This window comes from Heloderma suspectum, chromosome 1 (genome assembly GCF_057233095.1).
Source record: "Heloderma suspectum isolate Gila_16-S chromosome 1, 16-S_ref, whole genome shotgun sequence".
Lineage (NCBI taxonomy): Eukaryota > Metazoa > Chordata > Lepidosauria > Squamata > Helodermatidae > Heloderma > Heloderma suspectum.
The window spans coordinates 322,958,968-322,983,933 of NC_139458.1; the positions used below are offsets into that span (position 1 = coordinate 322,958,968).

The 24,966-nt window shown below is 42.1% G+C and overlaps 1 protein-coding gene across 9 annotated transcripts in view; it reads right to left on the minus strand.

The window, feature by feature from the left end:
- Nucleotides 1-23,437, minus strand: part of FYN (FYN proto-oncogene, Src family tyrosine kinase) — a 147,397-nt gene extending 123,960 nt beyond the window's left edge. For 7 of the 9 annotated variants that reach the window (XM_084827336.1, XM_084827331.1, XM_084827328.1 and 4 more), the window contains exon 1: nt 22,885-23,437. The gene's annotated coding sequence lies outside the window, so the exon portion shown is untranslated. The remainder of the gene's footprint in view (nt 1-22,884) is intronic. The other 2 variants (XM_084827335.1, XM_084827338.1) reach the window with 2 other exon arrangements.
- Nucleotides 23,438-24,966: the final 1,529 nt, after the last annotated feature.

A 24,966-nucleotide genomic window follows, 5' to 3' on the forward strand; every position in this document is an offset into this window, starting at 1 on the left:
ATGTGACCTGTAAACAGGACCTCTTGAAAACATATAGAAGTTCCTTTTCAGTATTAAATAGTCAAGGCAAGGACATGCTTTCCTTCTTTTCACTGTATATGATGAGAACCTCAAGAGATTTTAGAATCCTACAGCTGTTTAAGCTTGGAAGTAAAAAATAGACGCAGTAGACATTCTAAAAACACATCTGACAACATAAAGTCAATAAATATCTGTACCGCAATAAAACATTAAAAAGAACTAAATTCCAAAGAAGACTTCCAGCACACAAAAAAAAGCTACACACTTTCCCATTCACTAAATATATCAAAGCTTTTCATCTTTTTGCTCTTCCATGCCAAAACTGACAAGTTTAATTTAGAAAGCAGTTGAATGCTGGAAAATGTGGTTGGAGGAAAGAGTAAACAGGCAGTTCAGCAAGCTATAGGGATTCTACTTTTATTCTCTTTTGTTCTGTTTTTGGAACATCTCTAATCATACCAACTGGATGATAATGTCACAATCTGAATGTGTCTTCACCCTAATTATAAGGGGGTGAAGCATATTACATATTATTTCTATTTTAAACAAAGGTCTTTTTATTATTTGAAAGCCTTGCAAATAGGCTACTTAATAACTTTACCACATGTGCTTGAGATATTATTTGTTTATAGTAGAAGACATCTATGAAACCCATGGGATGAACCCCATGTACTTTTAACTTTTCCCTTGGGAATGTTTCCAAAGTATAAATGCAAGTAACAAAATACCCATGTTCATATTCCCATATATATATATATTTTAATTCAGTGCAAGTTGGTGGGAACTTTGTAATCAGTACTAACAGTTGCAGCAGTTGGGGATCATGAAGTCCCAAAGAATTTTTTTTTGAAAGACAATCTGTTTATAAAGCAAAAAATAAATTCTGCAAGAGCTTTAATAAAAATGCACACAGAGAAAAGGGCAGAATTAGTGCTGCTGTGATGTATTTAAGATACAGATTTAAAACACCAGAGTTAAAAGATTAAGAAGCTAAAATGCTAAAATACTGGGAGAATAAAAATGTCTTCACCTGGCGCTGGAAGGAGTACAATCTGGGTGCCAGGCAAACCTCTCTAGGGAGCTCATTCCACAGCTGGGGTGCCACAGCAGAAAAGGCCCTCTTCCTGGTAAAAAGGTAAAGGTGTCCCCAACCAGTCGTGTCTGACTCTAGGGTGTGGTGCTCATCTCCATTTCTAATCAGAAGAGCCAGCGCTGTCCGAAGACGCTTCCGTGGTCATGTGGCCGGCCACCAAGGTGCACGGAACGCTGTTACCTTTCCTGCCAAAGCGGTACCTATTTATCTTCTTGCAATTTCTTGATTTACCTTTTTGATACCCTAACAGATTCATTTACAACCATGGGTCAGCAACCACAATTGGCTTATATGCCCCTACCTGAGGTAGGTCACATACCAGCATCACTACCATCATTTCTCTGTTTTTCCTTACAAACCTAATTTCTTCTCCAGTTCCTTGCAAACCCTCATTGATTGCAATAGCATAAAATGGTTTTTGAAGTCATATGTGGGCAACATGCGGCCCTTGAAAGTCTTTCCTGCAGCCCACCACAGATTGCCCAGCCCCACTGCTGAATTGTTCCCACTTCTCCCCAACTGCAGCTGCCACAATTGTGCTGGGGAAGAGGGCGTGCCAGGATGGCTCTTCTCATGCACCTTCTTTCCCAGCACAATTACACTCTTCACAGTCTGCCAAACAGTTGATCAAGTTATAGCCACAGAGGATATGCCCACTAGAGCAGCAACTGCATCTGAAAAAACACTGGCACAACAGTGCTTTACAAATGAAAAGGGCTCCAGTTTAGATACTTTTCTGCTGTGATGTCTAGCGAGCTTTCTGGATGCAGCTCTGATCTCCCCAGGTCCTTTATCCTCTATGCAAGAAATTCATGTGGGGAAGGGAGAATCCTTCCTCTGTCTCCCCTCCCTTTCCCCCTTGAAAGTAGGAAGATTGCAAATTACGATTTGCAAAATTAATGTTCACAGGTGCCTGCTTCTAAAATGACACATTTTGTTCCCCTTATCCCCTCAAGTTCTGAACCTGCAAGATGCACAATGCCCTTCAATTTTATGAAGGTCAAAAATCATTCAGAGTTACAGATATGTAAGTGTCAGCCAAATAGTATTTCCTGAAAAAGACTAGGAAAAGCAATGTAAAATGCAGTATCAAAAAAACCTAATCCCTACTGTTGTATTAAAAAATGGACAAAGCAATTTTGTTCTGTTTAAAATCCCACGTGCACCAAGGCTCAATTCTGATAATTAATTCAGTGATGTTTTTGTAGGAGTAATTAAGGGTTTTTTATTTAATTACTGGTGGAAAAGCTTTCGAACTATTAGCTGTATGATCCAGAGATACCAATCCACAAGCATGAGCAGGCTTCTGCATGCATTTCTGCTCTAGCACAGTGCAACAGCCTGTCAATGAGAGGGTGGAACCAATCAGCATCCGGAGTCCATGCATGGTGTTCTTGTACTGTAAAGCTTTTGAAGGCACTGGGGCAGGCAGAACCTTCAGAGTTCAGTAGTGCTGCCGATCACATCTAATCTGTGATCTGTGAAGTCACAGCTTGATAACAGACACTGCTGATCTCCTGTTAGGTAGGACATGAGCAAGGGAAGGGAATTAAAAACATGGTGCCTATGTGCCCCTTTCTCTCTACTGCCTGACCATCAGTCTAAACATGTAGCAGAATTACATTCTTTTATCTTAAACCATATCATTCAGATTCTGTAGGTATGTGTTGTGTGTGTATGTGTGTGGGGGACTGCATGTTTGAATGGTACTCTACAAAGAAGCACCCTGCCACATTCTAACCCCTCCTAGATGGCCATCTGTGGGGGTTAGGATTGCTCTTCCCATTATTTTTACAAGTCACTGTTTAATACAGCAGGAGACATATTGGGTTTTTTAAACCTAGTTTTTATTTTTTATTTTATAATCCTCCTTACAGTCCCTGATGGCATTCAAGGCAGCTTCCATTAAAATTGTATTGAAAAACAAATACAGATATTAAAACTATTTTAGAAATATCAATAAAAGAGCCAGCAGACATCAAAAACTAATTCAGCCAACCAGACACATCTTGATGATTTCTTAAGTAATGCCAAATGTTAGCACATGTAAAAAGACTGAAAAGAAAAGTTTGTTTGTTTTTTTTTAGAAGACTAGTTTAGGAACTCCCAGCATCCATGGTCACACCCAACATCTCTTTCACTCATCAATTGGTAGCATGGGTCTTTCAGAAATCTTTGTCCCAAGCTAGGAAACATTTTTTTAAAAAATCACAAAGTTGGGAATGCTTATAAGAAAAAAATAGATTTAATTGTACTCTTTGGGGAGAAGATAATAAAATGATGACAGAATGGCTTGCAGAATTATGCATAGGTTTTGAAGCACATCTCAAATATAAAATGCTTCTTATGTCTGCCTTGGCCATAGGAAAAATGACAAGATAAGCAATAAAATGCCATGAGGCTAGCCGTTTCTCACAGCTGTAAGTACAACCTGAGAAGAATTTTACACAAATGATGTTAAGGATGATGGCTCTTCCAGCCTAATTCATAGTGATGCAGTGAACACCCCCAGACCGGCTCAGAACTGAGTTTAGAAAAACCTGACCTATTTGCTCCATTCAGAGAATACCAGTGTAAAAATGCAACCTAACACACCTTAAAGAACTGGAGGGAAAAAACAGTTTTCACCCAGCAGCAAGAAGAAACTAGGACAGTTCCAGGTGAAGCTGCCTGAAGCGGGAATTCCAGAGGCACGATGCCACATGGAGAAGGCCTCCAAACAGCAATCACCACCCTTCCTAACTTCAGAAGGTAAAGGAACCCAGAGGCAGATTTTAGTACCTGGACATGTTCATAAGGGGAAAAGTGGCACCCTTCATCATTTAGGATTACAAGCAAAGAGACTTGAAGAGATGCCAGTCTAGGCTCCAGAAACTTAACGGGCAAAGAAGTTCTACCAATCAGCTATTAGAACTCAGAAACTCCTTTAAAGGTATTCAGACATTCTAAGTGTGGTGGGGAGATGGGGATGTGACAGGGAAGGTCTGAAAAGAAAGTGCAACTACATTTGGCTGAACATGGTTACAATGTTCCTGTGCAATTAGCAGAATGCAGTTACTGCCTGTCTTCAGACCTTCCCTGTCAAAACAGGGTGGGGGAGTGGAGGGGTAAGGCCAGTGGGAACCTCCCTGTTTCCCCTTCACGCTTGGAATTTTTGAATGTCTGACTAGGCTCTGGAGGAGAGGCTGCTTTTGGATTTTACAAAACTATCTAGCATGTTGTGAACTAGCAGCTTTATGGATCTATTACTCAGCAATCTTCTTCTCTCATTCCCATTCAAACATTATTGCTAGGCAGGATCCAGAAACTGTATAACAGGGGACTTTGGCTGTTTGTGGATTTATAGTTATCCTGTCCTTCACACTTCCCCCCAAAAACATTCTAATTATTTTTGGTAGTTTACAATTTATTCTATTAGATAACACTTTGGCCATTGGAAGAACTAGAATGGATTACTTGGCCATCAATAAATTACTATGACAGAAGCAAAATAATCTGATTAAGATATATGCCAGCCATGGTCTAGGGTTGCTGGAGTCACACACATAACTTTTGTACTAGAAGAAACTAAAAAGAATGTGCCATTTATTATCCTATTTATTACATTTATATCCCACTTTTCTTCCATCATGGACCTCAAGATGGTTACATGTGGTTCCCAGGTAGTCTCCCCTCCAAGCACTGACCAGACCCAAACCTGCTTAGCTTTAGCAAGGTGGCTGCCTCATGTGCCTTCAGGCTATGCCCTGGCATAGAATCATAGAATAGTAGGGTTGGAAGGGGCCTACAAGACCATCGAGTCCAACCCCTGCTCAATGCAGGAATCCAAATCAGAGCATCCCTGACAGATGGCTGTCCAGCCTCGTCTTGAACGCCTCCAGTGTGGGAGAGCCCACCACCTCCCTAGGGAATTGGTTCCATTGTTGTATTGCTCTAACAGTCAGGAAGTTTTTCCTGATGTTCAGCCAGAATCTGGCTTCCTGTCACTTGAGCCCATTATTCCATGACCTGAGCTCTGGGATGATCGAGAAGAGATCCTGGCCTTCTTCTCTGTGACAACCTTTCAAGTACTTGAACAGCGCTATCATATCTCCCCTCAGTCTTCTATTCTCAAGGCTAAACATGCCCAGTTCTTTCAGTCTGTCCTCATAGGGCTTTGTTTCCAGTCCCCTGATCATCTTTGTTGCCCTCCTCTGAACCCTCTCCAGTTTGTCTGCATCCTTCTGGTGTGGTGCCCAGAACTGGACACAGTACTCCATATTCTTTCCATCTTTTTGCTGTGTTTAATTTAATTTAGTGAAGAATGGAGAGGAAGAGGAATAAAACAACTTGAGGATCACAAATGCAAAAAGTTCAGTTTTCATTGCCTAGTTTGTATTCTTCAATACCCAGGTTCCAAAATGCTTCAGCCAGGTCAACTAGAAGACCTGGTTTGTACATAACAACAACCCAGAGTAAGGATTGAGTATAGATTGCTGTTGAATCATGGGTTGTCGTTATGTGTGAACCCTGAATTATGGTTTAACTATGGGTGTTAACCACAAACAACCCAGGAAGAAAAGCCATGATTTGTTGTTGGGTTTGGAACTCTGGGTTGTGTGTGGTTAGCAACCCATAGTTAAACTACAGTACAGGGTTCACAAGTAACAACCCACAATTCAATGACAACCTATATTCAACTCAAGAAACACGTAATACTTGTTACAAGAGAACTAAGCCAAAGACTCTCTCTGTTGATTCCAGTGAATTAAGCAAAGTATGCCTAGTAAGTATGTTTTATAAGGTTTTATGCATATTCCACAAAATCATACACCAATAGCCAGGGTCAGTCCTACCCTTAGGTAGAGTGAGATGGCCACTTCAGGTGACAGAAGCTGGTCTGTGTGTGGGGGGATGGGGCAGCAACCCTCCCAGCTATTCTTTTTGAGCCCACCCCCAAAGGGGTTTTTGTTTTTGGAGCACAGAGCTGTATATGCCACGTAACCTGCCCTGCACCCCCTAAGCTAGCCTTCTGCCCTCAGGTGGTGGGGAGGTCACTGTCCCATTGCCAGTGTTGAAGTAAGATTCAATGCCAGTCTGGTTAGCTTCCATATGTGGGATGGGTGGGATGCCATCTTGTCCTTCACCGCAGGCAGCAAACTGTTTTGGGCTGTACCTGGCAGTAGCTCTAGTCTAACTTTACCAACTTAATGCTTAAGCCAAACCACTGTACAACTGGAGGACAGAAGGATTTTGTTGTTTTGTTCCTCAAATTTTCCACAACATGATCCAGTTATTAAATATACCATGGTGATCATATGTCACTATGCATAAATCCATTGCTACATGTTCTGTCCCTTTTCTGAATGTTGCAACAGCAATTCCAAAATAATCTCAGCAAGATATCCTCTTATTAACTGCCGTTTATACAATTCAGCATGTGGTGATTTAAATGTGATGATGAAGTACGTTTCCCCCATGTTCTCTTAGCCTATATAATTTCTTTTGTTCGTTTTGGCATTCATGCTCAGATGTTAGGACAAGGAATTCTGCTCCAGATTTGAGCCTGCCAGTAACGAGGGATTAAGTGAACAAAGCTGGCAACTACTGAGTACTTGTTCTTTAGCTTCTCTCATTCATGAACCTCACTGAAGTGCAAATCAAAGAAAAACTGTCTTCCTTCACATAAGACCCTTTTCCAAAGCAATGTCTTTGCATCTAGCTCCCTTTTCTTCCAAGCAAAAACCTTAAGACACCCACACCCAAAATGCAAGGCCTTTTGTATTCGTGTTAATGTTGCTTTGCTTTTAATTATTATTATGAAAAGATCACAGCAGCCTACAAAACTAGGAATCAGACTTTTGAGGTTGGCATGTCTTATTCTCAAAAGATGCTAACCAATTTTAGTTAACCAATTCTTATTTCTATCTAGCTACACACACACACACACACACAACACCTTTACACAAAAAAAGATATGTAATCATAAAATAATCACATTACAATGTATTTGATGTCAAACACAATAATATTTTAAATGTTACATCTGTATTAAAACACATAATGCAAGATTAAACAATATTTGCAGAATTTGCAATATTTGGCAATAGCATTGGGGACAAGAGTCAAGCTGCCTAAATTAAGTTTCTTCTTGCTGCAAGGATTTAGGTCAAACTCTTAAAGTTACTAGCTGGATTTTACAGTCTCATATTAGCTTAAGTTCAAATGGTGCAATGCAGACAGGAGAAGTGTTTAAGTATCAACATGAAACTGAGCAAATCAGGTGACTCCAAGATATATAACATCTATATGCTTCAGGGTCAGTAGTTTAAAATCACCCAGTCCATGAAAGCGCTAACTGCCAGTTGTTGCCATATGTTGGCTCCTTGGTCTCTCCTATGGAAAGCAGCTACAGGAATTTCAGCCTAGTTTCTACTTGGCTGCTGTCTGTTCACAGAACAACTCCACATAATCTGCATTCTCAATAATATTAGCAGAAGGGCCAGGATTTGTAGAGATTCACCATCAGTGTGAACAAACAAAACTCAAAGGGATTTTTGTTTGTTTTGCATTTTTGCAAACTGGAATGAAAAGACATACTTGCCTGGGAGTAAGTCGCACTGAACTAAATGGGACTTACTGCCAAGTATACATGTATAGGATTATGCCATTCTGGATGCCTTGTGGAGGAGGGGGTGGGGGAAGAAACTAAATAACAAATAAAGCCTTAAAGGAACTAAACAAAAAATAAATTATAAACTGGAGGAAAGTGCTTTCTTGACTCCAGCTCTAGTGATGAACTAAAATCCATGTGTGAAAGCATAACTGACTTCAGTCAACATCAACAAACTGTATGATTGCTAGTTAGACCGTTGGTCATGTTCTAGTTATAAAGCAGGAGAAGTCTCAAAGTAAGATATGCAAAGCTTGCCAAATGGTTCTTCTATTAAATAGAACTCTTAATGACATTTCAGTATTACACATGCTGGTTTCTATATCAAGGGTTCATTAAGTCCTGTTATAGTCATCAGGGTTGGAAATATTTTTTCGGGTTTCTAGACACTGAATTTCTAGAAGCCTGGGTGGCCAAGCAGCTTTGGTTCCATTCCTTCATTCATACAGATCTTTACACAAATCCTTAAGCAGCTGCATGTAGAAAGAAATTTAGTCCTGCAAGAACAGGTAGAACTAGTAATCCACAGAACTCAGTCCTCACATTCTAGGCCAAGTCTCCATTTTTTGTCCAATACTTCCTGATTTTGCATGGCCTCTGAACCAGATTATATGGGTTGCCAAAATGGGGCATCCTTTCTGGACTGGCATTGGGAACATCAAATGATTCCAATCTTACCTGGTAGCTCAATTCCAGAATGTCATCCTGGGGACCTGTTGCTCTATCATGCTATTTAATATTTAATATTGACATGAAACTGCTAGGGGAGGTTATTCAGCAATTTGGAGTGAGGTGTCTTTGATATGCTGATGTTGTTGTTCAGTCGTTCAGTCGTGCCCAACTCTTCGTGACCCCATGGAACATAGCACGCCAGGCCTTCCTGTCCTCCGCTCTCTCCCGGAGTGTGCTCAAGTTCATATTCATTGCATCGGTGATGCTATCTAGCCATCTCATCCTCTGTCGTCCCCTTCTCCTTTGACACCTTCTCAATTCACATGAGGTGGTGGAAGTTGTGAATAGGTGCCTACAATCAATTATGTACTGGATGAAAGATAACTAACTGAAGTTTAATCCAGATAAGATGGAGGTTCTGTGGGTAGATGGTTCTGCAGTGGATTTTGTAGGTAGGTGATGTTCATTATGTCTGGATGGAGTAGCACTCTTCCTTAAAAATAAGACTCATAGCTTGTGGGCATTGTTAGATCCAGCCTTAACTTTGGATGCTCAGGTAGTATCTGTGGTATGAGGGACCTTTTACCAGGTAAAGTACCAGCTGAAGGACTCTCCTAGCTAGAGATAGTATAGCCACAGTTGTCCATGCCCTGTAACAGTCAATTACACTACTGCAATGCATCATAAGAACATAAGAGCAGCCCTGCTCATATCTAGTCCAGCATCTTGTCTCCCACAGTAGCCAACCAGGTGCATATGGGAATGCCACAAACAGGACATGAGGGCAATAGCCCTCTACTGCAGTTGTTCCCAAGCAACAGGTATTCAGAGGTATGCTGCCTCTTATCCTGGAGGTAGCATATAGCCATGAGGACTAATAGCCATTGACAGCCTCATCCCCCATGAATTTGTCTAATTCCCTTTTAAAGCTGTCTAAATTGGTGGCCATCACCACATCTCACTGCAGAACATTCAGTTTAACCAGGTGGGAGTACCTTTAATGACTATTTGGAAAGAGCAGCATTGCAGAATGCAGTGGCTAATTACTGAATGGTACTAGCCACCTGGTACAGTTCATCAGAAAGTAGCTTATATTTGTTGTCAGGCAACATTTAAAACAGTGTGGGTTTTAACCCTTAAAAGCCCTTCATGGCTGATGCCAGGGTACCTAAAAGACCACCAAATGAACTTCCCAAGAATTGAGACTAGCATCAGAGGACTTCAGAAGTAAGGCTTCTGAAGTAAGGCCTTCTCTTACTTCAGAAGTAAGAAGTAAGGTAATGGGGAAAGGGCCTTTTTGGTGCGATCTTCAACTTATGGAATGCACTTCCCAGGGAGAATGAGAATATGGTTATTTGCAGAAAATAAAGGCTAGAGGGGGAAACAGACATACTAATTTTCAAGAGGGGAAGAATGAATATCACAGTCCTTAAACTCAGAAGCCACAACCACACATATGTCATGTATGGAAGATATACAAGCTCATTAAGAAATGAGTGATGTATATACTTAAAATGTAACTCACATGGGCTAAATGCATCCTGGGAAAATTAAAGCTACTTCTGAATGCAGTGCCTTGTATTATTTATTCTGAAGTGGGCAGAAGGTGTGTGAGGTCATTTATCAGAATAATAGCTGCTAAACAGAATGATGAGTTCTATCTTGGAACCATATTAATACATCCAAATCTCCCTAAAGTAATTATCTAGCCACAGAAAGGAAGGGGAATAAACCTTTCTAGAGAACTAAAAGTCCTGGCTGGGGAGAGCTAAGCGATATCTGGTATCTTTTGCTTTGCTCCTGGCTTGCTTCATTGCCCAGAATATTGGCAAGGAATCTAAGTTACCCTGAGCTGGAAGGGCAGAGTGGTACTGGCATCAATAGTTCTTCCAAGTGTTTTAGAACAGTTAACCTAGAAAAAAACCCACACTCCAGTGACTGCTCACAAAGCAGAACGGAAATCCTTCGAGCCTGCCATTTAACTGGAATAGCAAAGCCACATTCTATGCCGTTCTCCCACACTGACCATCCACCAATGGGTTCACAAGGATTATTGCAGAATCACAGACTTGGAAGGGAGCAACATTTATTTACCTCTCCCAGGATCATGCAGGTGATTGACCTTCACAATCCAGAGACCACATTCTACCACAAAGAGGGGATAGGGGAATACACAGAAGACATATCACTTTGCACTAAATTGGTTGGTTCCATGAACAAATCCCATTAATGAAGTCACTGCAAACCACAAGTTTTATTGGGTACAACATCAGATCATCTAGCACCCCACAGCTGGGATCCAGAGGAACACATACACAAAATTCCCTTCTGTCAGCAGCTTCTCATCCCTTGTAGGATCATTTATTTTTTATATCTATTTATTAATTTTTATTTATTTTTTTAAAAGTCTTTCTAAGCGACCTTGACCTCATGCTCTGGAATGTTCTAACTTTCCAGGAGGTGGGTGTTAAGGAGAGCATAATGTCACCCAAGAAGGGAGTCTCCATATGCGTGTGGAACACCATGCACACTGCTTTAGAACCCAGCCCATTCCTGATACTTCAGAAAGGAAACCCTAGTTTTTCTAGGAAGCCAGCATTATTTTGCTCAGTCCTGTAAGCATGTTGCCTCATCAGCCCTCACCTATAGAAACACTGTCTCTCTTTACTTTCCCTGCACTCTAGACTTCTATGTTCAGGAGGTATCCAGGAGAAAGAAACAGAAAACTGGAAAAGTGAGCTGCTGATTTGGTCACTGAAATTCTAGAAAAGAGCATGTGAGCAGAGCAGTCTTCTGATAGTCATCCAGTTTGGACATCACAACAACTCAGGGTTCACTCTTAACCCAGGTGAGTGAGCGAGATGGGTGCTGGTGCATGCAGCCTGATAATGCACACTACAAGAGGGAGCAGCTAAACAACTCAGGGATGCTCCATCTGTGGATTATTTAGCGCTGTGTGTAAACTGGGAACTCTGACTTCTTGGGGAGAGAAAACCCAGACCTGGAACCCAGGGCTTAAATGAAGAATCCCTGGGTAGTTTAGCCACTTCCACTTGCAGCAGAACAACCAGGCAACATGCACTAGCATGCTTGCTCACTTGCTTCAGAATGTCCCAGAAATCACAAGAACCCAAGTTGTTCTTTTTGTGATCTGGGTTCTTGTGCTATCTGAGGCATTCTGTAGCAGCTTCTCTAGAACAGGAGACCAACTGAAAATATTTTCTCACTTTACATGTTGTAGGCATACAGTTTCCTCAGGTACAAATACATAAACATTTTATTAGTTAAGACTAGCTCACACATGTTTAAATTGCCAGTTTTCTAAGTGAAATGTATGGAGGCAGAGCCCAATTCTTTTCTCATTTTGCTTCTTCTCTTTCATGAGAAAAAGCAGGAATTTATGCACATGCGCTACTCTCAAATAAATGAGTCTATATTTTATATGAATCCGAGTACAGTAAGCAAGAAGTTGCTATGAATCTGAGTGCCATAGTGTGGCCATGTGTCCTGTTTTACAGTGGACCATGAAGGTGTCCTTTGTTTGAAGGGCCGTCCTGTCCAATTCTGGTTTAAATATAAAGAACCGTAAGAAGTGTTGTCCATCAACAGTTAGCACCCGGATAGCAGACTGAGCAGGCAGGCACACAGGTCACCTGCTCACAGTCTTCTGCACTATGGTTGGATGTACTGTATTTTTTAAAATTACAATTATTTATAAATTAGTATCTATACATATGAGTTAGCATATGCAAATTGTATGCAGATCTGTGTCCTCTTTCATGGCAATTTGTAAGTGGTTACCTTAGGCCTAAATAAAGTAATTTGTCTGCAACTGGTATTCAGGTAGTAGGTTTAAAGAAGAGTAAGGAAGGACAAGTTTATTTAGCTTTCTTATTTCAGGCTCCATTTGAAGAAACAATTCCTGCACAGAGAACATATGAAGCTCAAGGGGAAAGGATTAAATTCTCAACATTTTCTGAAAACACAACCACAAGCTTCTTTTCCTGTGATCATACCTGGTTTTCCTCTTATTGTCTGAGATCTTGGCCAGGGTGTTGTTAGGACATACTAGTATACAAGACCTTTCCACTGAGTAAGTAGTTCAAAATATAATATGCATAGAAGCCCTAAAAGAAGAATGGCTCACTCTGGAGTGGCATTCATTTAAGCACAGAAGCTCCTCAGTAATTCTAAAAGTCTGCCCATTAGGAGATTTTAGAAAAAACGCCTAATGTTTTTCAATTATTATTTTTTATCAAGACAGTTTAGTTCCTCAGGCACAAACTATAATATTTGATGTAAATATTTTGTTTCTTGTAGACAGAAACTGAATTCCTCAAAAACAAATGTTTATGTTGTAAAACAATATCATTTCAGTTTGAACTTTGAAGGAACTGCATTACTAACAAGTGAGCTCATCAAGGCATGCCATCATATAGGAAGGAGACTGTTTACAAGCAAGCGTACTGTGTATACTTAATGTTGTCTTTTTGCTAAGACTCAGGACATTTTGCAGTACATTTTTAGAAAGGTAAAATATATACTAAAAATATAATTGACAGGTAGGAATACAGCAAATGTCCTGTCATATCTTAAAGAACAATACTAATCTGGCCCAATGGGAGATCCACCATGGAGCCATTGCTATATCCAGCTGGTGCAGATTAGAGGCCCCGTACTGCAGTCCCACTGGGGAATGGAAGGGCTTTGGATCCAGAAAATTCAAAGCCACCCCCATCCCACCCCACCCCAGAATGTCCCATTTGGAAACTTTCTGCTGGCTACCACTGGCAGTAGCTTTATGCCTCCAGAGCTTTCTATACGCTTTCTATAGGGATCATGGGATGGATGGCCGTCCCCATCAGTGGAGCTCCTCTTCACCAGTGGAAAGGGACCTGTGTGACATCCTAACCCCCTCCAGCCAGCAGATCTGGGGGTTAAGTTGTACTGTTAGAGGGATGCTGCCAATCACAGTGGACAATACTGAGTTAGGTAGACCAGCATACTCTCAATGCAAAAAAGTAGGTTCAATTTCATTGATTCAAAAGGAGTAAACACAATCTATGACCTAAGTTTGTAGAAGTATACAAAGAATAATAACTTGAGTAAACCAATTGTTTCTTAATTAGAAAAAAATGGAGTGACAGGCAGGTTCTCTTTTATTTTTAATTTATAAATAAACAGGTTATTTTTTACATTATTTTAAATGAGTTCTATCAAGATCTTTGTTTCTACAGAAAAAATTCTGTGGAAAAAGCTTATGTCAGATATCTTCAAATAAGTCAAAAGACCCAGACAAAAGTTTCTTTTGATTAAGAGTAACTGTGCTGCATATCCAGTGATTAGCTGCAGTGGTCTCTCTCTCCAGGAGAGCTACCTGTTCCCATAAAGTTAGGAGCAAATGTTTCCACAACGTTATTCCAAGGCTATCCAGGTGCTATTAGATTACGCAAGTCAATGCACCTCAGGTGTTCTTGCCTAAATATGAATTACCATAATAATTTAATGCATGTACAAATGCCGAAACAACCAAACAATTTCCCAGACATATTAAACCAGTATCACACATGACCTTAGAAGAACTTTCTAAGATAAAGTATTTCTAATTAATAGCAATAAAATGTTACAGCATGAACCAAAGCTAAACACTTTTAGATCCCATAGATTTCAGTAGGGAGTAAGTACATGCTTCTCGTTGACTGGAATCAATGGGACTTAAAAGTGCTTAATTCTGGCTGGATCACACCCTTATTCTTTTGTCCTCTTCAGTACATGCTAGCATTGTAGATAGTAGAACTGAGGAAAAAGAGACCCTTAAACAGTAATTGTTGTGTATGAGTACTCACTCTCAAATCATGATATAATGTGTGGTTCTTCCAGCACAAAAGCCACTGCACTCCTCTCTCATCTGCATTCAATTATCTTCATGAGTATATTTTCACACAAAATTATACCTTGTTAATTTTGCTTCTATTATTCTTAGCTTCTCTTTCTTTTTGTGGTTTTATTACCAGTAGAACTACTAACTACTATTAGCTATAAAACAATATTTTTAAAGGAGAGTTAAGGGGCAATCAAATTCTATTTAGGATGTATCCATTGTGAATTATCTTAAATTAAGCAAACCTTCCCTATTTTGGTCTAAAACAAATCAACAATGCAAAATAAATCTACAAATTACTTGTTTTATTTGTTTTTTTACTAGTCTGCCTGCTCACACATATAAGTAATTTGTAATACATCAGCAGCCAAAGAAGAGAACTGCTGGCCTTCAAATTTATAAAAACTTCCAAGTGGCAATTTTTATTCATCATAGGCAAGTAGCTGTTGTTTTGTCTAGCTTGAACAAAACCAAATTATTTGCTTCTTTTGTAACTGTGGGGCTAAATGACAAGTACTGCTTCTGTTTTTTCTTTCTTTCTTTCACATTGTTCTATTTGACCAGGGATAGGCAACCTGGTGCTCTCCAGATGGTTTGGACTTCAACTCCCATCAGCCCCAGCCAGCATGGCCAATGGTCAGGTAAGCTGGCAGTTGTGATCCAAAACACCTGGATACACTAGGTTAGGGAAGGCTGTCCTAGACTATAAAATAATAGCTTCCTTAGCCACTGTCTCCCCAAGTAGGCTAACAAATGTTTAGTGAAATGACATGAAAAACCATTGTATATAACACCATGGTATTACTTGTTTTGCTGTCCTCCAGCTTTCTTACTAAGTCTCCAATGGGCAAAAAAGTTTGATTGATCATTTTCTTTAAAAAATAATAATCCTCCTATCCAACTTCCAGTCTTATGTATACACAGTGAAATAAGCACTTGTGTATTTATCACACAATCCAACATTCAGTTGCCCTATATGGACTGGATAATAACCATGTAGGAAATTACCATGTAAGAGCTTCCAGATGTCTTTTAAAAGGAATTAGAGAAATTCATGGAGGGTAGGTCTGTCTACAGCTATTAGCCATGATACCAAATGGAAACTCCATGTGCGAAGGCAGTATACCTCTGAATACCACATTCTGGGGACAAGCAACAAAGACAGGCTGTTACTTTTATGCCCTGTTTGTTCACTTCTGGATACATTCGGCTAGATACTGTAGGAAACAAGATGGTGGATTATGGGAAATGCTGGTGGGCTCTTTATGTTCCTAGTTTGACACTTCTTTTTGTGCTAGATATTTATCTTCCAAAATACAAAACTAACCCCCCCCCCCCCCCCGGTAGAACAAAGACGTTTTCAGGCCTGCAGCTCCACTGATTATAGTTCAGGACTGCACTGATCCTGTCTGAAATTTCTGGTTCCCAGTTAAACTCCTCTGTTATATGCATGTCTCACAAAAATAGACCCTGCTTGCCTGATATCCATTGGGACTATAAATATCTTTAGTGACCTATTTTCATACCAAAGAATAACAATTATTCCTAAGACTTTTAAAGGGACATGGTGTGTGTATTGAGGGGTGGGGACAGGGGCAGGGTTATCACCTTTCTGTTTAATGGAAGAACCTATGGCCCACCATTAATATTTCCTTAAGAACAGCAACAATACATGCCAATGTTTCCACAAGCAAAAAAACACAAGAACTGTATGAGATACTCCTTACTGACATTTATTTGTATTACATTTTTATGTGGTGTACAAATGAAACACAAAATATGAAGTAATAATAAAAGTCAGATAAAAACAGCAGCAAAATATGATAAAACCATAAATAAAACCAGCTGCTGGGGTAGACAGCACAAAGATCTGAAGGCATTAAGAATAGTTCCTAAAATCACTGAAAAAATGAAAAGGTCTTCACCTGAAGCCCGAAAGACACTAATGTAGATGCCAGGCGAGCCTCTCTGGGAAGGGCATTCCACAGACGGAATGCCCTCTCTTGTAGCCACCTGCCTCATCTCATTTAGCAGGGGCACCTGGAGTAGGTCCTCAGATAAGGATATTAGGGTCCAGGTAAGTAAATATCCTCTTTAGGGTATTTACAGGGAGACGGTCCTTCAGGCAAACTGGCAACAGCCATTTAGGCTTTTAAAGGTTAAAACCAGCATTTGGAATTGGAAAAAGCAGAAATGGACTGGCAGCCAGTGCAGACAGCAGAGTACTGGTATAATATGATTTTATTGACCAGTCTATATTAACAATCTAGTCACCCTGTTTTGGACTCGCTGAAGTTTCCAGACCATTTTCAAAGTCAGTACCACATACAACGCATTGCAATAATCCAAATGGGAGGTTACAAGAACATGAATTGGTACTTTGTTTTAAGAACAAAAATTTCAATACAGTGTTTTATTCTTTTTATTGTTCACCATTCTGGAATCTGTCTAGATGTGGTATATAAATATTGCAAATAAATAAATAAATAACTGTTGCAAGGCTCTCTCTGTTCAGATAGAATCATAGCTGGTATATCAGCCTAAGGGCACAATCCTATGCATGTTTAGACAGAAAAAAGTCCTACACGTCCCAGCTTTCCCCAGCCAGCCATGCTGGGAGTTGTAGGACTTTTTTTTCTATCTACACATGCATAGGATTGTGCTCTAAGTTGAAAAATGGTGCTCCTTGCCACCAAGGCCATCTGTGCCACTAGTGACAATGATGGATCCAAGGGCGCCCACAGACTACACACCTAGTCCTTCAGAGCAGGGATGGGGAACATGTGGCCCTCCAGATGTTGTTGGACTGCAACTCCCATCATCCCTCACTATTAGCAATGCTGACTAGAGCTGATGAAAGTTGCAGTCCAACAGCATCTGGAGTCCCACACACCCTGGTTTTAGGTGGAATGCAACCTCCTGCAGAACAGGATAAACACCACTCAGCTGGACAAACAAGCCACCCACAAACAGTATCTCTGTCTTCTCTGGATGGAGTCTCAATTTACTGGCCCTCATCCAGCCCATTATCCTGCCCAAGCACTGGTTCAAATGCTCCACCTATATTACATGAAAAGGAGAGCTGCATGCCATCTGCGTATTGGTGACATTTATTTCATTTCTATACCGCTCAATAGCTGAAGCTCTCTGGGCGGTTCACAAAAATTAAAACCAAGGAACACACAATAAAACAATATAAAATATATAAAACATTAAAACCACAGTATAACAATACAACCAGAATAAAACCAGAATAAAACCTACCAGCAGTGCAGTAATTTAAAATTCAGATTTAAAACAGCAAAGCTAAAGGTCTAGAAAGCTAAAATGCTAAATTTGAGAGTAGTTTGTTGCAATTTTATTTACTAAAGTTATTCCCAATGATTAAGAAAACACACCATCCTTCCCAGTTCTTGTATCAAAAAGGCAGGTAAGCCACAAATTGCTCTGGATAATACCGCATGTGTTTTGCCAACAACATCCTTTGTGTAGAATTCCTGTGCACACAATGCATGGGACAAGATGAAGCCTCTTCCTTCATCCTCGTACTGCAAATTGCCAGCAAGAAACCGCTGTATTCCTTTGGCAGACTTCTAGGAACTTTGGCAGTGCTGACTTCAGTCCCCCTCCCCCCCTCCCCCCCCGTTTCATGAAGATGAGCACATGACCCACGGAGCACACATACTCCTTTGGACTTTTTTGCAGACCCCCACTCACCCCCACTCCCAAATTTGTGGTACAGTGCTGGCAAAAAAGTGGCAATTTTGCTGGCAAACAAATCATGTGCTGTGTGCATGTCTTCTTTTCAAGCAAAATCATGTGTGTATATGTGGGGGGTGCTACCGCTGCAGTACTGTGCCACCAAATTTCAGCTGCAATTTCAGTGGTGGTGGTGGCAGCAAGGTGGCCTCTCCAAGCCCCAGAAGTTGCCCCATCCCTAATGCAGATGTTGAAAAAGATGGGGGATAAAATGGAGCCTTGTGGAACCCTATAGCATAATTGCCACAGGACAGAGCTATAGTCCCCCAGCACCACCTTCTGAAATTGGCCATCCAAGTAATAGTGAAACAACCACAATACAGTGCCCCCACATCCCAACTCAGACAGCATAACCAGAAGGGAAACCACTGAGAGGTCCAAGAGAAATAACAGAGTCTCACTCCCCCTGTCCCTGTCTCATCATAGGCCACCCCACAGGGCAACTAAGGCAGTTTCTGTTTCAAAACCAGGCCTGAAGTCACATTTAATGGATCTAGAAATTCAGTTTCATCCAAGAGTGCCTGGAGTTGATCAGTAGCCACTCGCTCAAGCACCTTGCCCATGAAAGCTTATAGTGGTTGTCATCTTCTGGGTCCAGTTTATGTTTGTTTTCAGGAGTGGCCTGATCATCATCTCTTTTAAGAAGGCTAGTACCATCTCCTCTCTTAAGGAGGAATTTGCGGCCTCCTGAACTCAGCTGGGCATCCCTTCTCTATTACACGTGATAATGTAATAGACTGAGTAGGGTGCCAGCCCCATCCCTAGGTACAACCAACTCCTTTTCTGGACCAGATTGTAACAGGCCCCTCACCACCTTGAAAAGCTCCACTGCACAGCACTGTGAAAATGCTATGGAGGTGGAAAATAAATCCTTCTTTGCCACCCTCACTGCCACAGAATAGGTGCAATGATGGGCTCTAACTGTGTTTGATTGGATTCATCATGAGTTTTCATCCACTTGCATTCTAGCTACTGTCCCACTTGTTTCATTGCCCTCAGCTCAGATGTATACCAAGGCACTGAATAAGCTCTACAGAGAGAGACAGGGCACTTAGGTGTGATCATGTCAACAGTGGTATGAACAAGTAATTGCACTTGTATACAACTTCACAATGTTTATTATAGTAGCTTGACAAGTGGCAGAATAACATATTTACAGTTGCAAACATACTGCGTGTTAAATAAATAAACAAAACAAGTAGCAAACAGTTAACAGTTTTAATCTAATAGTAACAACTAAAACTACTGTAATGCCAAGCATACTCCTAGAAACAGTGGGCAGCTTTAACTTGTCTGATCATATTTTTATTAGACCATAAATCCACTGCAAATCATATCATGTCTAGGATTACAGTGTTCATCCTAATGAACCCCACAGGACTGCTGGCCTCAAGGGTCCCTTCTCATACTACTCCACCCATATATAGCTGGTTAATGTCAACATAATAGTTGCCTATTAAAGAATACTGTAACTGCAAATTTACAGTTTTATAAGTAACTGTTTTAGCATTTCTCTTCTTTGTTGTCAAACTCTGGAAACAAAAATTTTCAATGCATATGTATCCTCTGAAAAATTCAGCACAGTGTGGTACTTTTGAAGAGGCCACCCAATGTTACTATTTCTTCTGGCCTGGGACTGAAAAGTCTGCAGATACAATAGACTTGAATAAATACTACAACCTTTCTTTCTTTTCTGCTTGGTTCTTGAAGGTAAAGCCTGAGAAACAATCCAGTGTGACTCTGAAACTTGCATCCAGCATTTTAAGCACTATGAAATTCAAATAAAATTACTGTTTCACTTGATCTATGTTTTTAAATCCTACAGGTAGTTGAATTACATTTTAAAATCACAAATGTTAGTACCAACAGCTTGTTATAAGAATGTAATAAAATGAATGGTTGCAATCCAGCCAAAAACAGGGATTTGGAAGTACAAACTACTTGTGATGTTGGCAGACCCATGTCTTTAACACAAGACCTACTCCCAATCATGTGTAAAGAAAGGGAGAATGTGGGCAGGGAGTGTGAAGTCCCCTGCTCACCCTCACGTAGCACCCCACACCTCCTCTACTCAGCCTAGCTGAAGGAAATGTGAAATGGAGGGAGCGGGGACTATGGTGAGATAAGCTACAGATGCGGGGGAGATTTAGAATGCCCATCCTCATGCCACTTCTTAAAATTGGATCCTCCCAGTGCTGTCTGTTATTGGCATGTGTAGCTTGGGCCTTAGCCCCTTTGATTTCAATGCAAGAAAGTGAGTACCATGCTTAATAGAAGAATTAGCATATGCCTAACTTCATCCCAAGCATTTACCGGTGTTTAAAATACTTAATTGGCTTGCATTTTATCCAATAATTATATATACAATAAAAGGCCAGAGACTGAATAATAACAAACTATCTTCTTTTCTGTCACTGGAGAACAGAGTCGCTTAACAAACTACAGAAACAAGACCCATTCACCTTTAGTATCAAAGACTAACAATGTGATCCTATGTCTACTCAGAAATAAGTCCCACTGAACTCAGTGAGACTTACACCCAGGTAAGTGGTTTGGGGCTTGTTGCCTAGTAAACCACATCCCTTGCAAATGTGGGCAAATGTATCCAACAACTGCTTTAAATTTAACAGAGTTCTCAAACATTTTGTTTAAAAGAATTACAAAGTGTGACACAGTTCCTTAGGTGGTACAAAGAAGGATGTGGCACTGAGGACAGCAAAGTGACACAGCCTTCCAGGCAGAGTGTTCAGACTTTATGTATGACTTACAAACATATCCCATCCCCTCTTGGGAGAATTAGAATACATCACAGTAATTGAAGGGGAGAGAAAGAGAGGGAGATTGGATTCCATGTGTATCCTTCCATTTCACCAACACTGTCTTTCAGACTGCAATCCTATACACCTGAGAGAAAGTATCACTGAATTTAATGAGGCTTACTTCTGAATAGACATACATAGGAAGGATTGTGCTCTTTGCATACTCCTTATTTCTTCTCTTCTATTCACTGTCTCCTGAATGAAATGAATCACACTCTTGACTCGTTCTCTCATTTTTAAGTACAAAAAAAAAATCCCAATTTCAAATGTTAACAATCACATGGTAGAACATTGTCCAGCTCTTAATGCCACAGAAAACAGATATACGCTTTTTAAATTTTTTTTAAGAGAGTTGGCCTAAATGTACATTGTCACTCTGCAGGCACTGCAAAATGCTAGCACCCATGATGCAGTGTTCAGAATCCTTCACTAGGCTAAATGTGCCTGGAAAGAGACTGAGAACAGATCAGTGGTCTCTCCTGAGGAAAAGAGAAAGAAGCAGCCACAGGGAAAAGAGACAAGAATCAAAAAGGGGGGGGGGAATCTCTTTCAAATTTCACCACCCTTGAGCATTTTGTGGATCTCTTTTCTTCCCTCAAAGGCCTCTTTGTCACCCACTCACACACACACATCCTGCAAGATTTATTTGTAGGAGAGGGAACAGTCATTTTATTTATTATTTTTTCCCTCCCCCTTTTTGCAGTTAAGTTGCAGCATATAAAGCCTTGGGGTAAATCTCAGTGGCTCTCCCCGCTCCCACTTCTAAACCAGTAAAAATCCTCAGTCTGTGTGAGTTAAGAAGGTGGAGACCAGGACAATTTTTTTTCTTTTTAATTTGCTTTGCAAAAGACCCAAAAGGAAGAGAAAAGCAGCATGTGCATGTGGAAAACCCAGCTGTACAGGAGGACTATCAATTATTAAAGGATTACATCATCACGATCATTATCACCCTTTTCCACATTCAACATGTTACAGAATATTATCTCATTGCTCTTCTAACACAATGCATTCACACCAGGGGTTGCCAAATGTTCCTTATATTAAGCTGCATTCCGTTCTTTTAAAAGCAACAGTTTATGTACCAGAACATCTCAGCAGCACAGAACCTAACAGGCAGTAGCCCTCGTTTCAGAAAGCCTCAGCTCCACACTGCTCTGTAGATCAGAGGCCATCCTCTTCAAAGTGCTCCTGCTCTGAAATTCTGTCATATGGCAAACACTAGTCACTACCACCGTCATGAGCAGGGTCACAACAAGGGCCAATCCCGCAGAGCAGCCAGCATCTCATATCAATCGCCCGATCTCTGCGTTGATGGGTCAAGCTAGCCCTTAACACACACACACACACACACACACACACACAACATCCTACACATCTAACTCCCCCCCCCCAAAAAAACTTCTAATCCCAACGTCTTCCTTTCCAGAAGACAAACACAGGGCACCCTTGTCCAACGAGAAGTGCACTAAACCCAGCCCTATATAAACCGCACATGGAAAGAGAAGGCTACTAGATCGCTTTACATAGCTAGAAAGTATGTTGCCTGTATTTAACAGATCTTGCCATTCTTTGGGATTTACATTACTCATGCTCCCCACCATGTTCAGCGAACGACACAGTTAACCCTCGCTGTACTGAAAATGCACGCAATTTCTGTTGGTGGAGCTGGCTATGTTTCCTCCTTCCAAACGCTATTTGGGCCCACCCCGAGCGATTAACGCACTCGTGTTTCTACCACCACCACCCCTTTCTAGATTCCATCTCCCCTTTCGTGCATATATGTACCACACACACACACGGCCTAAAAGAGGGGGCTCTGAATGAGAAAGGACACGCAGCAAGACAATTTCTACCAGAAGCACTTCAGAAAGTGCGCGCGCACAAAGGCGGCGTGGGGGACGACGACGGGCAGGGCAGCCGCACAAAAGCCGGCGCAAGCCTCCTCCCCCGCTTCCCATGAGGCAGGGAGGCTCGTTTTCGTTCTTACCTGAAGCGCAGCAGGACTCGGTCTGCAGAGCCACCTTCACACCAACGCCCCCGCCCCCTCTGCAGGGTCCTGAGGGCGTCGGCGGCAGGAGTCCCTTCTCCAGAGAAAGCTCCCCAGGGTGAGCTCGCTCGCTCACGCTTAGCCCGCTCCAGACCCCAAAGCCTGTTATTAACGTAAGAACCGAAATAACAACGGAAGGAGAGGATGGCTGGACGGCAAAGTCCCTGCCTCAGCAGCTGAGGGGCGCCAAGAGCCGTGGGGGGGGGGAGGGGCCGCGGCGGCGGCGGCGGCGGCAGCTTTGTCTGGCGCGTGGGCTGCCTGCAACGCTTGTCCGGGGGAAGACGGGCTCGCGCGTCGAGGCTCCGTTTCCTCCCTCTTTTCCTCAGTCCAAGACTCAAGCGAACGCTGCCTCAGTCCGTCTCCTCCCCTCCCACCGCCAGCGCCACCCAGGCTCCTGACAGATGGCGCAACCGCAGCATCGCTGCTCTGGCGCTCCTCCTGGCCAGCTCGCGCGGAGGGAGCCTGCGGACCGCGCCGCTGCCCTGCCTCGCCTGGCTTCCTCGCCCTGCGTCAGCTCCCAAACGGAGTGGGGGTGGGGTGCCGGCTCAAGACTGACACCCCTAACCGGCCTATGGCGAACAGCCTCTGGGGCGGCAGGGTGGGGGCGGGAGACACTCCAATCCTTATGGGCAGGCGCACCGAACGGGAAGGCGGGCGCAATGGGATTTATCGTTTTGCACGGTGCATCAGCTGCAACAGCAGCGGGCGACGCTGGGGATGGGTGTGGACCTCCCTCTGACACAGCGCTTCGCTGGAACAGGGCTTTTCCAGCCGTCCAATTGAACGGAAAGGAAGCTGTAACAGAGGAGGAGCTTCTTCCTTTTCATGCTTGGCATTTGCTTTGTATCGCTATAACGAGAGTGAATCACAGAGTTGGAAAGAAGCAATGTGTCATCGAATCCAATCTCCCTCCCACTCCTTTCCGCCCCCCTCCCGCCAGTGAACATCCCGGCACACACCAACATCCCTATAAATCAGTGTATGCAATCCAAGTAAACATGGTTAGGGGAGGGGGCCTGGGTGTTGATTTAAGTGGGCTGGAAGCAGTGTTTGTCCACCAACGTGAAACGTAGACAGTTTCTGCTGGTGGCCTCCAGATGTGTTGGACTACATCTTGCTGGCGATGCTGGGGGGTGTAGTCCAACACAGCAGGGGTGCACCTAGGTAATTTTAGACCCTGGACTTAATGGTCTTGGGGGGAGAGGGCCATGTGTATCACTTGAGTTGTGAAACACACGAGGAACATTTCTCTTCCTTCCTCCAGCTGCCATTCCATGCTTTAAAACTGCTTCTACATTCCTGACATGTTAGAACAACAACGGGAAAACTGCCAAATCTATTTTTTTAAAAAACCCTATACTCTGAGCATGTGCGTTTTTGTATTTTAAACTCACTTAAAGGCTGATATACCAACTACACCCTTATCTGGACAGAGATAGCCTAGCTATAGTTATCCATGCTCTGATAACCTCTCCTTTGGATTACTGCAATGCACTATCTGTGGTGCTGCCTTTGAAAACGGTCCAGAAACTTCAGCTGGTCCAAACCAGGGCAACAAGATTGTTAATGGAGACTGGCCAACAAGATCACATTATGCCAGTACTTTTCCAGCTGCAGAGCCCGGGACTGTACAAGGTCCAGTCCTAGCAGCACCACTGGGCACCAGGTTGGGAAAGGCTGAATTTGACACAGATCTCATAGGCGGTTCTCACAGGCAGTGCTTTGGGTTGGGCAAAGATGAAAGCTATCTTGCTGGAAAGAGGACGCTACCTTGCAATAATGGCTGGTGACTCCAGTATAAGTGGCGTGGTGACATCCCTGGGTTTCAGCCAGAACCAGTAGAACTCTAAAGGAGCTTTGCTCCTTGGATAGCTCCTTTAGCGTTCTGACTGAAACCCGGAGTGGATTCACCGCCCCACTGACATCAGAGCCACCAGCCTCCACTGCTACCTCGCATGGGTTAAACTTCTTAATATTTGTGGTCACAAAAGTGAAGCACTCACTGTGCTGCTGCACCCCGTC